This window comes from Ranitomeya variabilis, chromosome 8, assembly GCF_051348905.1.
Source record: "Ranitomeya variabilis isolate aRanVar5 chromosome 8, aRanVar5.hap1, whole genome shotgun sequence".
Classification (NCBI taxonomy): Eukaryota; Metazoa; Chordata; class Amphibia; order Anura; family Dendrobatidae; genus Ranitomeya; species Ranitomeya variabilis.
In genome coordinates this window covers 85,416,562-85,430,242 of record NC_135239.1, presented here as the reverse complement: position 1 = coordinate 85,430,242, position 13,681 = coordinate 85,416,562, and positions in this window count along the sequence as shown.

Genomic DNA, 13,681 nt, shown 5'->3' with positions numbered 1-13,681 from the left:
TGACCATGTGCATGGCGCCAGCCCATCAGGAAGATTGTCGTTTTCTGGTGTTGAATAATTTGCATGATGCTATTGTGCTGGGTTTTCCATGGTTGCAGATACATAATCCTGTGTTGGATTGGAAATCTATGTCTGTGACTAGTTGGGGTTGTCAGGGAGTTCATAGTGACGTTCCTTTGATGTCAATCTCCTCTTCCACCTCTTCTGAGGTTCCAGAGTTTTTGTCTGATTTTCAGGATGTATTCGATGAGCCCAAGTCCTGTTCCCTTCCACCGCATAGGGACTGTGATTGTGCTATTGATTTGATTCCAGGCTGTAAGTTTCCCAAGGGCCGACTTTTCAACCTGTCTGTGCCGGAACATACCGCCATGCGGAGTTATGTTAAGGAGTCTTTGGAGAAGGGGCATATTCGGCCATCTTCTTCACCGTTGGGAGCGGGATTTTTTTTTGTTGCTAAGAAGGATGGCTCCTTGAGACCCTGTATTGATTATCGCCTCTTGAATAAGATCACGGTCAAGTTTCAATACCCTTTGCCTTTGCTTTCCGATTTGTTTGCCAGGATTAAGGGGGCTAGTTGGTTTACGAAGATTGACCTTCGGGGGGCATATAATCTTGTTCGTATTAAGCAGGGTGATGAATGGAAAACTGCGTTTAATACGCCCGAAGGCCATTTTGAATACCTTGTGATGCCATTCGGACTCTCTAATGCTCCATCTGTTTTTCAGTCCTTCATGCATGATATTTTCCAGAATTATCTTGATAAATTCATGATTGTATATTTGGATGACATCTTGATTTTGTCCGATGATTGGGAGTCTCATGTGAAACAGGTCAGGATGGTATTTCAGATCCTTCGTGATAATGATTTCTTTGTGAAGGGGTCTAAGTGTCTCTTTGGAGTGCAGAAGGTTTCTTTTTTGGGCTTCATTTTTTCTCCCTCATCTATAGAGATGGATCCGGTTAAGGTTCAGGCCATTCATGATTGGATTCAGCCCACATCCGTGAAGAGCCTTCAGAAATTTTTGGGCTTTGCTAATTTTTATTGCCGTTTCATTGCTAACTTCTCCAGTGTGATTAAACCCCTGACCAATTTGACAAAGAAAGGCGCTGATGTAACGAATTGGTCCTCTGTGGCTGTCTCTGCCTTTCAGGAGCTTAAACGCCGATTTACTTCTGCCCCGGTGTTGCGTCAGCCGGATGTTTCTCTTCCGTTTCAGGTTGAGGTTGACGCTTCTGAGATTGGCGCAGGGGCCGTTTTGTCCCAGAGGGATCCTGTTGGTTCCTTGATGAAACCGTGTGCCTTCTTTTCCCGTAAGTTTTCGCCTACTGAACGCAATTATGATGTCGGCAATCGGGAGTTGTTGGCTATGAAGTGGGCGTTTGAGGAATGGCGACATTGGCTTGTGTGAGCCAAGCACCGTATTGTGGTCTTGACCGATCATAAAAATCTGATTTACCTCGAGTCTGCCAAACAGCTGAATCCTAGACAGGCTCGATGGTCCTTGTTTTTCTCCCGTTTTGATTTCGTGGTCTCGTATCTTCCGGGTTCTAAGAATATTAAGGCTGATGCCCTCTCTAGGAGTTTTTTGCCTGATTCTCCTGAGGTACTGGAAACGGTCGGCATTCTGAAGGAAGGGGTGGTCCTTTCTGCCATTTCTCCTGATTTGCGACGGGTTCTGCAGGAATTTCAGGCTGACAAACCTGACCGCTGTCCTATGGGCAAACTGTTTGTTCCTGACAGATGGACTAGTAGAGTGATTTCTGAGGTTCATTGTTCTGTGTTGGCTGGCCATCCTGGTATTTTTGGTACCAGAGATTTGGTTGGTAGGTCCTTTTGGTGGCCTTCTTTGTCGCGTGATGTGCGTTCTTTTGTGCAGTCCTGTGGGACTTGTGCGCGGGCCAAGCCTTGTTGTTCCCGTGCTAGCGGGTTGCTTTTGCCTTTGCCGGTCCCTGAGAGGCCCTGGACGCATATTTCTATGGATTTTATTTCAGATCTTCCGGTTTCCCAGAGGATGTCGGTTATCTGGGTGGTTTGTGACCGGTTCTCTAAGATGGTTCATTTGGTGCCTTTGCCTAAATTGCCTTCCTCTTCTGATTTGGTTCCGTTGTTTTTCCAGCATGTGGTTCATTTGCATGGTATTCCGGAGAATATTGTGTCCGACAGAGGTTCCCAGTTTGTTTCTAGGTTTTGGCGGGCCTTTTGTGCTAGGCTGGGCATTGATTTGTCTTTTTCTTCCGCATTTCATACGCAGACAAATGGCCAGACCGAGCGAACTAATCAGACTTTGGAAACTTATTTGAGATGCTTTGTGTCTGCTGATCAGGATGATTGGGTGGCTTTCTTGCCATTGGCCGAGTTCGCCCTTAATAATCAGGCTAGTTCTGCTACGTTGGTTTCGCCCTTCTTTTGTAACTTTGGTTTTCATCCTCATTTTTCTTCGGGGCAGGTTGAGCCTTCTGATTGTCCTGGTGTGGATTCTGTGGTTGACAGGTTGCAACAGATTTGGGCTCATGTGGTGGACAATTTGGTGTTGTCTCAGGAGGAGGCTCAGCGTTTTGCTAACCATCGTCAGTGTGTTGGTTCCCGGCTTCGGGTTGAGGATTTGGTCTGGTTGTTTTCCCGTCATGTTCCTATGAAGGTTTCTCCCCCTAAGTTTATTGGTCCTTATAGGATTTCTGAGATCATCAATCCGGTGTCTTTTCGTTTGGCCCTTCCGGCCTCTTTTGCCATCCATAATGTTTTCCATAGATCTTTATTACGGAAATATGTGGTGCCCGTTGTTCCCTCTGTTGATCCTCCTGCTCCTGTGTTGGTTGATGGGGAGTTGGAGTATGTGGTTGAGAAGATTTTGGATTCTCGCCTTTCGAGGCGGAGGCTTCAGTACCTTGTCAAATGGAAGGGTTATGGCCAGGAGGATAATTCTTGGGTTTTTGCCTTTGATGTCCATGCTACTGATTTGGTCCGTGCCTTTCATCTGGCTCATCCTGATCGGCCTGGGGGCTCTGGTGAGGGTTCGGTGCCCCCTCCTCAAGGGGGCTACTGTTGTGAATTCTGTTCTTGGGTTCCCTCCGGTGGTTGTTGGTGGTATTGCAGCTGTCCCTGGCTTGCAATCCTGCTCAGGTGTCCTTGCTGATTGCAGGCCTCACTGGGGTATTTAGGGCTGCTGGATTCATTAGTCAGTGCCAGTTGTCCATTGTTATTGGAGGGATTGCTTCTCTCTCTGGATCCTCATGCTCTGCTGCCAATTCAGCTAAGATAAGTGTCTGTTTTTGTCTCTGTGCACACATGCAGTGTGCTTGTAATTCAGTGCAATTCATTTGTGTTTTGTCCAGCTTAGACTTTGTTTGGATTTTTCAGTCATGCTGGATTCTCAGGAGTTGCAGATATACTTGTTATGTCTTTAGTTAGATGTAGTATATTTGTATTTTCTGCTGTGGATATTTTTAGGATTTTAATACTGACCGCTTAGAATTCTGTCCTATCCTTTTCTAATTAGCTAGAAGTGCCTCTTTTGCTAAATTCTGTTTTTCTGCCTGCGTGTGTCTTTCCTCTTATACTCACAGTCAATATTTGTGGGGGGCTGCCTATCCTTTGGGGGCTCTGCTCTGAGGCAAGATAGAATTCCCATTTCCACCTATTGGGGTATTTAGTCCTCCGGCTGTGTTGAGGTGTCTAGGATGGGTCAGGCACACCCCACGGCTACTTCTAGTTGCGGTGTCAGTTTAGGGTTCGCGGTCAGTACAGATACCACTTACTCCTGAGAAAGTCTCTCATGCGGCTCCTAGGTCACCGGATGATAACAGCTGGCGTTACTGAACCCCACTGACACAGTGGCGAGTGATTTTCTCTGTGTAGCCAGCACTTCTGAGCACCAACTGGTGACGTTAGAGCCCAGGGACAGCAGGAGGAGCAGAGTGTAGGCCAAAGCCTGCACTGGAGGCAGTTTAATATTTGTTGTGTCTGCGTGGCGTTTGCAGGACACATTGCCGGCTACACAGCAGGGGAACAGCTGGTGTTACTGAACCCCAATAACATGGCAGCAAGTGTTGACTGTGCAGACAGCACTTCTGAGCAGCAACTGGCGGTGTTGAAGCCCAGGGAAAGCAGGAGGAGCAGGCTAGAGTTATTGCCGCACACACAGCAGGGGAGCAGCTGGCATTACTGAACCCCAATAACAGAGGAGCAACTGTTAACTGTGCAGACAGCACTTCCAGGCAGCAACTGGCGGTGTTGAAGCCCAGGGAAAGCAGGAGGAGCAGAGTGTAGGCTGAGGCCTAATTGGAGCAAGTTGAAAGGGAACCTTTAAACCCCAGGCTTTTAATTATGCTCCTTGCAAACGCAGAACTAAACACTTACAAAACGTGTCCTCTAATACCATGAAACCGTCCAAGAGGTGGGACTTTCCTTCATAATGGGATGCAGCACAGCCGTCATTCCTACCCCCTTGGCGCTGTGCGCTGCCTCCTCAGCACTGTTTGAATCTGTCCCAGAGCCTGCATTGTTATGTTCAACCTTGGCCATGCTGCACAAGGTGGCTCTTTCAGTAACAAATGCCTGGAGAGGGGGGGGACAGGTTCCCTTAAATTTCAGTTGTTGTGTCAGCGTGGCGGTCGCAGGAAACATTGCCGGATACACAGCTGGGGATGAGATGACGTTACTGAAACCCAATTATACTGGGTCATGTGTTTTGACTGTGCAGACGGCACTTCTGAGCATCAACTGGCAGTGTTGGAGCCCAGGGATTACAGTTCAGGTGGTAGAAACATGAACGCAACAGGAGACATGGATACTGTAGCCAACCAATTATTTAATCTGGAACAGGAGTGGCAAATTCCTGCGAGATCCAGGCCTTATTAATTTTCAGAAATGTAAGCCGGTCAACGTTATCGGAGGATAGTCGCATGCTATGGTCTGTTAGTACACCACCTGCAGCACTAAAGATGCGTTCCGATAATACACTAGCAGCAGGGCAAGCCAGCACCTCCAATGCATACTGGCTTAGCTCTGGCCATGTATCCAGCTTAGAGACCCAAAACTTGAAGGGGGAAGAGCCGACTGGGAGTACAGTAAGAGGGCAAGACATGTAGTCTGTCACCATCTGACGGAAACGTTGCCTCCTGCTGACTGGAGCAGCCTGTGATGGTGTAGACATGTGTGGCGGGCACACAAAACTGTGCCACAATTGGGCCATACTGGTCTTGCCTTGTGCTGAGGCACTGCTTCTGCTCCTTCTTTGTGCAGAGCATCCTCCACTGCCTCGACGCACTGAGCTGCTTTGTAAAGCACTAGCAGCACTGCTCTCAGTTGGACTGGAGAAGATGATGGAATTCACCAGTGTGTCTTGGTACTCCCGCATTTTACGCTCCCGGTTCAACGGTGTTATGAGGCTTTGTAAGTTGTCCCGGTAGTGAGGATCTAGGAGGGTGTACAACCAATAATCAGCCGTGTTGAGAATGTGGGCGATGCGGCGGTCGTTTCTCAGGCACTGCAGTATGTAATCAACCATGTGCTGCAGACTGCCAACTGGCCAAGAAACGCTGTCCCCTGCTTGAGGCGTGATCGCTGCCTGCTCTGCATCACCCCACCCTCGCTCTACACACTGACTACTGGAGAATTGTGTAACTCCCTCCTCTGGACCGATGTCTTCCTCCTCCATTGACTCCTCCTCATCCTCCTCACAAAGTGTCCCCTGCCTAGGCCTTTGTGAGGAACCACGTAGCGCTGACTGTCCAGACGCTGATGGAATTGGTGACTCCTCATCCTCCACCTCTTCCACAACATCATCCCTTAGCACTTGCAGTGTTTGTTGAAGCAGGCAGATAAGGGGGACAGTCATGCTGACCAGTGCATCATCTGCACTCGCCTTCCGCGTGGAATCATTGAAGGAACGCAAAACCTGGCAGACGTCCTTCATAGTGGCCCACTCTGTGGTTGTGAAGTCTGAACGGCGCGCAGTGCGACTTCTTTGCGCCTGATGCAGCTGGTACTCCATTACTGCTGGCTGCTGCACACACAACCGCTCCAACATATGTAACGTGGAATTCCACCTGGTGGGTAGGTCACATATGATGCGATGTTCCGGAAGGTGGAATCGGCGCTCCAGCGCTGCAACGCGCGATCTTGAGATTCTGGAACGCCGCAATAGAGCACACTCTAGGCGGACCTTGCGCAGCAGTGCATCAAGATCTGGATAGTTTCTCAAAAAACTCTGCACGACCAAGTTGAGCACATGTGCCAGACATGGGATGTGAGTGAGGTTGCCTAGGCCCAGAGCTGCCACCAGATTTCGGCCATTGTCACACACTACCATGCCTGGCTGGAGATTCGCTGGCACAAATCACACGTCACTCTCCTGCTTGATGGCATTCCAGAGTTACTGCGCTGTGTGTCTTTGATTCCCCAAAGAAATGAATTTCAAGACGGCCTGTTGACGTTTGGCCACGGCTGTGCTCATATCGTTTGTAACAGGTAAACGTTCATGGGTCCATGTGGAGGTGGACTGTGACGGCTCCTGCAGCGATGATTCTAAGGAACTTGTGTATGAGGAGGAGTCAATGCGTACAGACTGGATTCCTGCAATCCTTGGAGTTGGCAGAACACGTCCTGCGCCACTCGCATGATCTGTACCCGGCTCAACAACATTAACCCAATGGGCAGTGAGGGAAAGGTATCGCCCCTGTCCATGGTGACTGGTCCACGCATCGGTGGTGAGGTGGACCTTGCTACTGACGGCGTTCAGTAGCACATGTTTTATGTGTCCCTCCACATGCTTGTGCAGGGCAGGGATGGCTTGCCTGCTGAAATAAAAGTGGCTGGGCACATTGTATTGTGGGACTGCCAATGCCATCAAGTAACGGAAGCTGTCAGTCTCCACCAGCCTGAATGACAGCATTTCAAGGGACAGTAGATTTGCAATGCCAGCATTCAGAGCCTGTGCTCGGGGGTGGTTTGCCGAGAATGTCCGCCTTTTCTCCCATGCCTGTGCTACCGATGGCTGTAGACTGGGCTAAGAGTGTGAGGATGACTGGGAACGTGGTGCTGTGGATAGAATTACAGTGGGTCTCTGGACAACAGTGCCAGAGGTTCTTCCATGGCGATCCTGTGAGGAAGCAGAACCAGCTGTGTGTGAGCTGGAGGAAGAGGCAGAAACACGAGCTGAAGAGTTGGTAGGTGCTGCTGTTGGTTGGCCTAGGTCTTCAGTGTGTTTTTGTAACTCCACCGCGTGCTTGGTCCGCACATGTTTCCACATATTTGTGGCATTGAGGTTGCTGACATTTTTCCCTCTTTTTACTGTCTGATGACACACCTTGCATTTGACAAAGCAAATGTCATCTGCAACTGTGTCAAAAAAGGACCAGGCACTGCAAGTCTTGGGAGTGCCCGTTTTGGCTTTTGGAAGAGGCATGCTTCTAACGGGTGCCGAAGTGAAGGCTACAGGAACCGCAGTCGTCCCCCTCCCTCTCCCTCTTTGGCCCGTTCGGGGAATCTCTTCCTCAGAGCTGCTCCCACCACCTTCCTGTACCTCACGCCATGATGGGTCAAGGACCTCATCATCTACACTACCCTCTGCCACGAACTGCTTCTCCTGGGTAGTCTTGGCAGCACAGTACGCAACAGAAAGTGGCACCTGAGTCTCATCGTCAGATGCGTACTGCAGTGTGGTGACCGGAGGCACTGGCCCACCTGCCTCTTCAGAGTCAGAGAGACAAAGCTGTTGGGCATCACTGCATACTGCCTCTTCTTCCATTTCTCCAATGCTGCTTGGCTGGCCCCGTTTCCAAGCCAAGAGATTCAGAGAACAGAAGTAGAGATGGCTCCTGTCCTGGGCTCTCTGACTGCCTGGGCAATTTGGCAGATAATGAAGAGACAGATGGGTGCTCTCCAGTGCTCTGTACCTGAGAGGATGTGGCACTAATTGAAGTCGATGCGTTAGCTGCAATCCATCCGAGAACGGCTTCAATTTGTTCTTCACACAGCAGCGGTGTACGGCGATCTCCTACAAAGCTGCACATGAAGGACTGTTCCCTCCTGAAACTGGGTGATGATGAGTCACCGGTGCCCACAGCAGGCACAGAATCCCCACATCCTCTCCCTGCTCCACACCCATGCCCACGTGCCTTACTCCCTGCCTTCTTCATCTTGGTTGACTGATAAAGATAAGCAGAAAAGTACTAAGGGCTTAGTGTGCTTATTCCTAAATAGCTCCTAACAGGTATAAGAAACACTAATTTTCTAAAGTGTGGACTAGACTTTAATATGAGCTAATGTGGCCTACACAACTGTAAAGTGGTGTGTTTGGTGAACTTTATTAATTTTTTTTTTTTGCACTCAGACACAGACCATGCAGACAGCCGTGAATGGCGCTGCAAGGCCAAAGCAAGCTCCTCTATGTAATCCTATATAGTGTTTTTTCACAATCTAGCAGGATACAGAGGGAAAGCCACTAATAGGAAAAATTTGAAAAAATGTGCAGCAGGCTTGACTAATTGAGAAACAGACAATGGAACGGTATGAGGCAGTGACGCACCCTGAGCTGACTACAACCGGCTGTGGCTGTGGACAGACTACAGAGCAATGTGCACTCACACAGAGACCGTACAGACAGCCATAAACGGCGCTGCAAGGCAAAAGCAAGGTTTTCACACAGCGGTTGCTAAATTAGCCAGGGTACAGCACAATGAAGCAAATCGCTATCTCTAAACTGGCCCTCAGTCAGAACACAGGGTCCTGTCCCTAACTGAATTCACAGCAGAGTGAGCCCAAAATGGTGGCAGCGACTTTTATAGTGCATCATGACATCATTTCAGCAGTCAATCACAGCCATGCCAGTAGTTACATGCCCACCATGCAGAACAGGACGTGCCCACACTTCTAATCATTCCTCACTGGCTGAATTCGGGCACTTTGAATTATGGGAACTTCCGATTCTGGTATCCGATATACTGAAAGTATCGGAACTCGGTATCGGAATTCCGATACCGCAAATATCGGCCGATACCCGATACTTGCGGTATCGGAATGCTCAACACTAATGGTGAACATTGGAGGACAGCCATTTCCAGGTCTCTCCAAAGATGCTCAAATGGGTTTAAGTCAGGGCTCTGGCTGGGCCAGTCAAGAATGGTCACAGAGTTGCTTTGTTATTTTAGCTGTGTGCTTAGGGTCATTGTCTTGTTGGAAGGTGAACCTTCGGCCAAGTCTGAGGTCCAGTGCACTCTGGAAGAGGTTTTCATCCAGAATATCTCTGTACTTGGCTGCATTCATTTTTCCTTCAATGAAAACCAGTTGTCCTTTCTCTGTAGCTGAAAAACACCCCCATAGCATGATGCTGCCACCACCATGTGTTACTGTTGGGATTGTATTAGGCAGATGATGAGCAGTGCCTGGATTTCTCCACACACACCGCTTAGAATTATCACCAAAAAGGTTTATCTTCATCTCATCAGACCAGAGAATCTTATTTCTCATAGTCTGGGAGTCCTTCATGTGTATTTTAGCAAACTCTATGCGGCCTTTCATATGTCTTGCACTGAGGAGAGGCCTAACTGGTGGAGGGCTGCAGTTATAGTTGACTTTGTGGAAATTTCTCCCATCTATTTACTGCATCTCTGGAGCTCAGAAACAGTGATCTTGGGGTTGTTTTTTACCTCTCTCTCCATGGCTCTTCTCCCATGATTGCTCAGTTTGGCTGGACGGCCAGGTCTAGGAAGTCTTCTGGTGGTCCCAAACTTCTTACATTTAAGGAATATGGAGGCCACTATGCTCTTAGGGTCTGCATACTTATGATCAAGTGATATTTCAGTTATTCTTTTTTATTAAATTTGCTAACATTTCTAAATTTCTGTTTTTTTTTCAGTGAAGATGGGGTGCATCAATGTGACAAAAATGAACTTTTTTTAATTTAGAAAATGGCTGCAATGAAACAAAGAGTGACAAATTTTAAGGGGTCTGAATACTTTCCGTACCCACTGTAAATTCCCAGAGGGGTAAAATCTCCCAAATGGGGTCACTTAAGGGGGATTCTGCTCTTCTGGGGATCTGTATATAGAGTTCACAAACTATTCTACAATTATATGTTCTCCAAGAGTCAAATAGCGCTCCTTGCCTCCCAAGTCTCGCTGTATGGCTAAGCAGTACTGTACATACACATACCAGGTATTGCCACGTTCAGCAGAAAATGTGTGACACATTTTTGGCAAAATTTTTACCTATTTCCCTATATGCAAATGTAAAATCTGAGGCTAAAACTTTCTTTTTTGGTAAAAATGTAATTTTTTTTTTCCACTCCCCAATTGTAGACACACATGTGGTGGCGCACATGTGGAGTCAATATGATGACTGCATCCCTAGATGAATGTATTGAGAAGTGCAGTTTCTAAAATGCAGTCACTTATGGGGTTTTCTGCATTTTTGGAACCCCAAGGGCTCTGCCAATGTGACATGGCACCTGCAAACTATAACAGCAAAATCTGCACTGTAATATCGCGCTCCTTCACTTCTGAGCTTTGCACTGTGCCTCAAAAGTAGTTTTCAACCACTTATGGGGTATTGATGTACTCAGAAGAAATTGTATAGCAAATTTTACTGTTCATTTTCTCCTGTTACTCCTTTAAAAATTGCAAACTTTGGGTCAAATCAACATTTTAGTGGAAAAAATAGTAATATTCCATTTTATTCTGGGTGTTTAAGGTGCTCACCACACATCTAAATACATTCTTTGAGGGGTCTAGTTTCCAAAATGGGGTCATTTGTTTGGGGATTTCCATTGTTTCGGCACCTCAGGGGCTCTCCAAACACAACACGGTGTCTGCCATTGATTCCAGACAATTTTGTATTCAAAGGATGCTCTTTCCCTTCCGAGTTCTGCTTTGCACCTAAACATTAGTTTTCCTCCACATATGTGGTGTCGGCATATGAAGGAGGAAATTGCACGAATTTTGGTGTCAATTTTTTTTGCTACCCTTATGAAAATAAAAAAATGGGGCTAAAATAACATTTTTGTGGGAAAAATGTGTTTTTAAATTTTCGTGGCTCAACATTATAAAATTCTGTGAAGCCTCTGAGGGTTTAAAGTGCTCTCACATATCTAGATAAATTCTTTGCTGGTTTAGCTTACAAAATTTTTTCATTTATGGGGAACTTCCACTGTTTAGACACAACAGGAAGGCGGGGTTTGCCATAAAGCCATGGACGTGCATGGGGAAGGAGGTGGCCAAATACTTAGGCTACATTGTCGGTAGGGGTGAAATCAAGCGGCAGAAGAATAAAATAGAGGCAATTCAAAATTGCCTGCAACCAATATCCAATAAATAGGTTAGGGCGTTTCTAGGAGTTTGGGATACTATCAGTGGTACATCCCAAATTTTGCCACGGGAGCCTCACCCTTGACCAACCTCCTTAAGGGCACATAGTTATCGATGGCCAAATGAACTTCCAAAGCGGAGGCGGCTTTCCAGAAGCTAAAGCTAGCTCTGCCTAAATAGACGGTTTTGGTCACACCAGACTTCAATAAGGAGTTTGTAGTTCAGACAGATGCTTCAGAGGTCAGTTTGGGAGCCATCTTGTCACAAGAAATAGAAGGGGAGTAACATCAAGTCGTATACCTAAGCACGAAGCACTCCTCCTGTGAAAAGAATTATGCCATCATGTAAAAAGAATGCTTGGCCATCCAATGGGTGATTGACATGCTGAAGTACTTACTGCTAGGCCGAATGTTCAGCTTAGTGTCAGACCATGCACCCCAGAGATGAATGAGGGTGAGGAACGGAAAGAATGTCTGGGTGAAAAGGTGCTTTATGACACTCCAGAACTTCAGCTCCCATGTGTAGCATAGGCTAGGGAAACTACATGCTAACACAGATGCCCAGTCGAGTGAGTGAATGTGTAAAACCCCTAACTTTGGGCAGAGTGGGGGGGATATGTAAGAGCGCCACTGGTTATATACTGGAGGGGAGATATGTTTCACTGAGGTTATTAGCTTCAGTGATATGAATCTGGAAGTTTGCTCCAGCATGTTATGTGCTGAGAAGGGTTAATCGGTCATGACAGGGCCATGTTTTTGGTGAACAGCTAAAGAGTTGAGCTGGACGACTGTTCACCATATCTTCACTGTAGGATGTGATCCACAAGGTAAAAAGTTTAGCCTCTGGACTCATTGAGTGTCTGTGTGCGCTAAAGGTGAGCTGACATCCAGAGTTGGGCTTTTGTTTAAACAGAGGTGAACCTTGTCTTCTGAGCGGGCAGACCCCGCAGCTATACAGACTGTGCTGTTTGTTTATGCCAAGAAGACTGAATATGTCTATTTTGTTTTTGACTGGTTTATGAAGTTTATTTTAATAAAACAGTTGAAGATTTGAATGAAAAGCATTCCTCTGAGTATCTCGTTAAGCAGCAGAGTGAGCCAATTTACCTCAGTATGCAAACAGGGTTGTGAAATCTGGTGATAGGTTATATATCGCATCACCAGCATAACTTTTATATGAAATATGATTCCTTTGCGAATATTTTACCATCAAGATTTCCATTATGGCTTCTGTTGAAAATGTACATTTCTTGTCTGCGCTTAGCTTCCTCACCAGCACATATCTTCACAAAGAAAAGGTCAGTGAAATACAGCCTCCATATGTCTGTTATCTTACGTTGTTACAGAATATACTACTGCAGATATATACTGACGTTTTCCTGTGTTGTGGGTTAAAAATTTCTCCAGCATTTTCACATTAGATAAAAGGAAAACAGTAGCAAATGATAACATACTTAATAATGATAGTCTCCATGGAAACTAAGTTTCTTCTAATAAACAAGCCGAAAAAGGAAAATTTATACCAAAACGATAAAGATGAAAGGCAAAGAACATAAATCAGGGCATTTCATTGTACAGAGAGCATGAGAAATCAGTGGAGATGCCGAACCCTGCAGGGTTGAATATCTTTTCCTGTCATTAAGATCATGTTCTACATGTTCTAAATACAGGCAGTTTTTAATATCTGTAAATTTATTTTATCTATCTTGTATCAATTTCTGTCTAGTCTTAAACTGCTTGACATCTTTACCAGCCACGTGCCAGATGTCTTGTAAAATTATCTGACAATTGTAAGAATAATGCATCTTATTATTCTAAAATTAACTAGTAGATTGTTTATAGGAAGTCGACTGTCTACCCAAAAAACTCCATGGACTCTTCATATATAACTAACCTCTGAAGGGCGGGATCAAGGGCTTTGGCACACCGGGAAAAAAAAGAGGCGACTCACAGATTTTGACAAGAAAGTAATGTAGACTCAGGCTATGTGCACATATTGTGGATTGGTGTGCGGATTTTTCCGCACTGTTTTTGCAAAATCCGCAGGTGAACCGCACTGCGGATTACCCGCGGATTTGCCGCGGATTTACTGCGGTTTTTGTGCGGATTCCACCTGCGGTTTTACACCTGCGGATTCCTATTGAGGAGCAGGTGTAAACCATTGCAGAATCTGCACAAAGAATTGACATTGAAAGAACACCCCTGCGTTTCCGCAGCATGTGCACTGCGTATTTTGTTTTCCATACGTTTACATGGTACTGTACAACGCATGGAAAACAGCTGCAGATCCGCAGCATCAAATCCGCTGAGGATCCGCAGCAAAATCCGCAACGTGTGCACCTGACAAAGGCAAAGCACCAAAACGCGCGTTGGGGAGG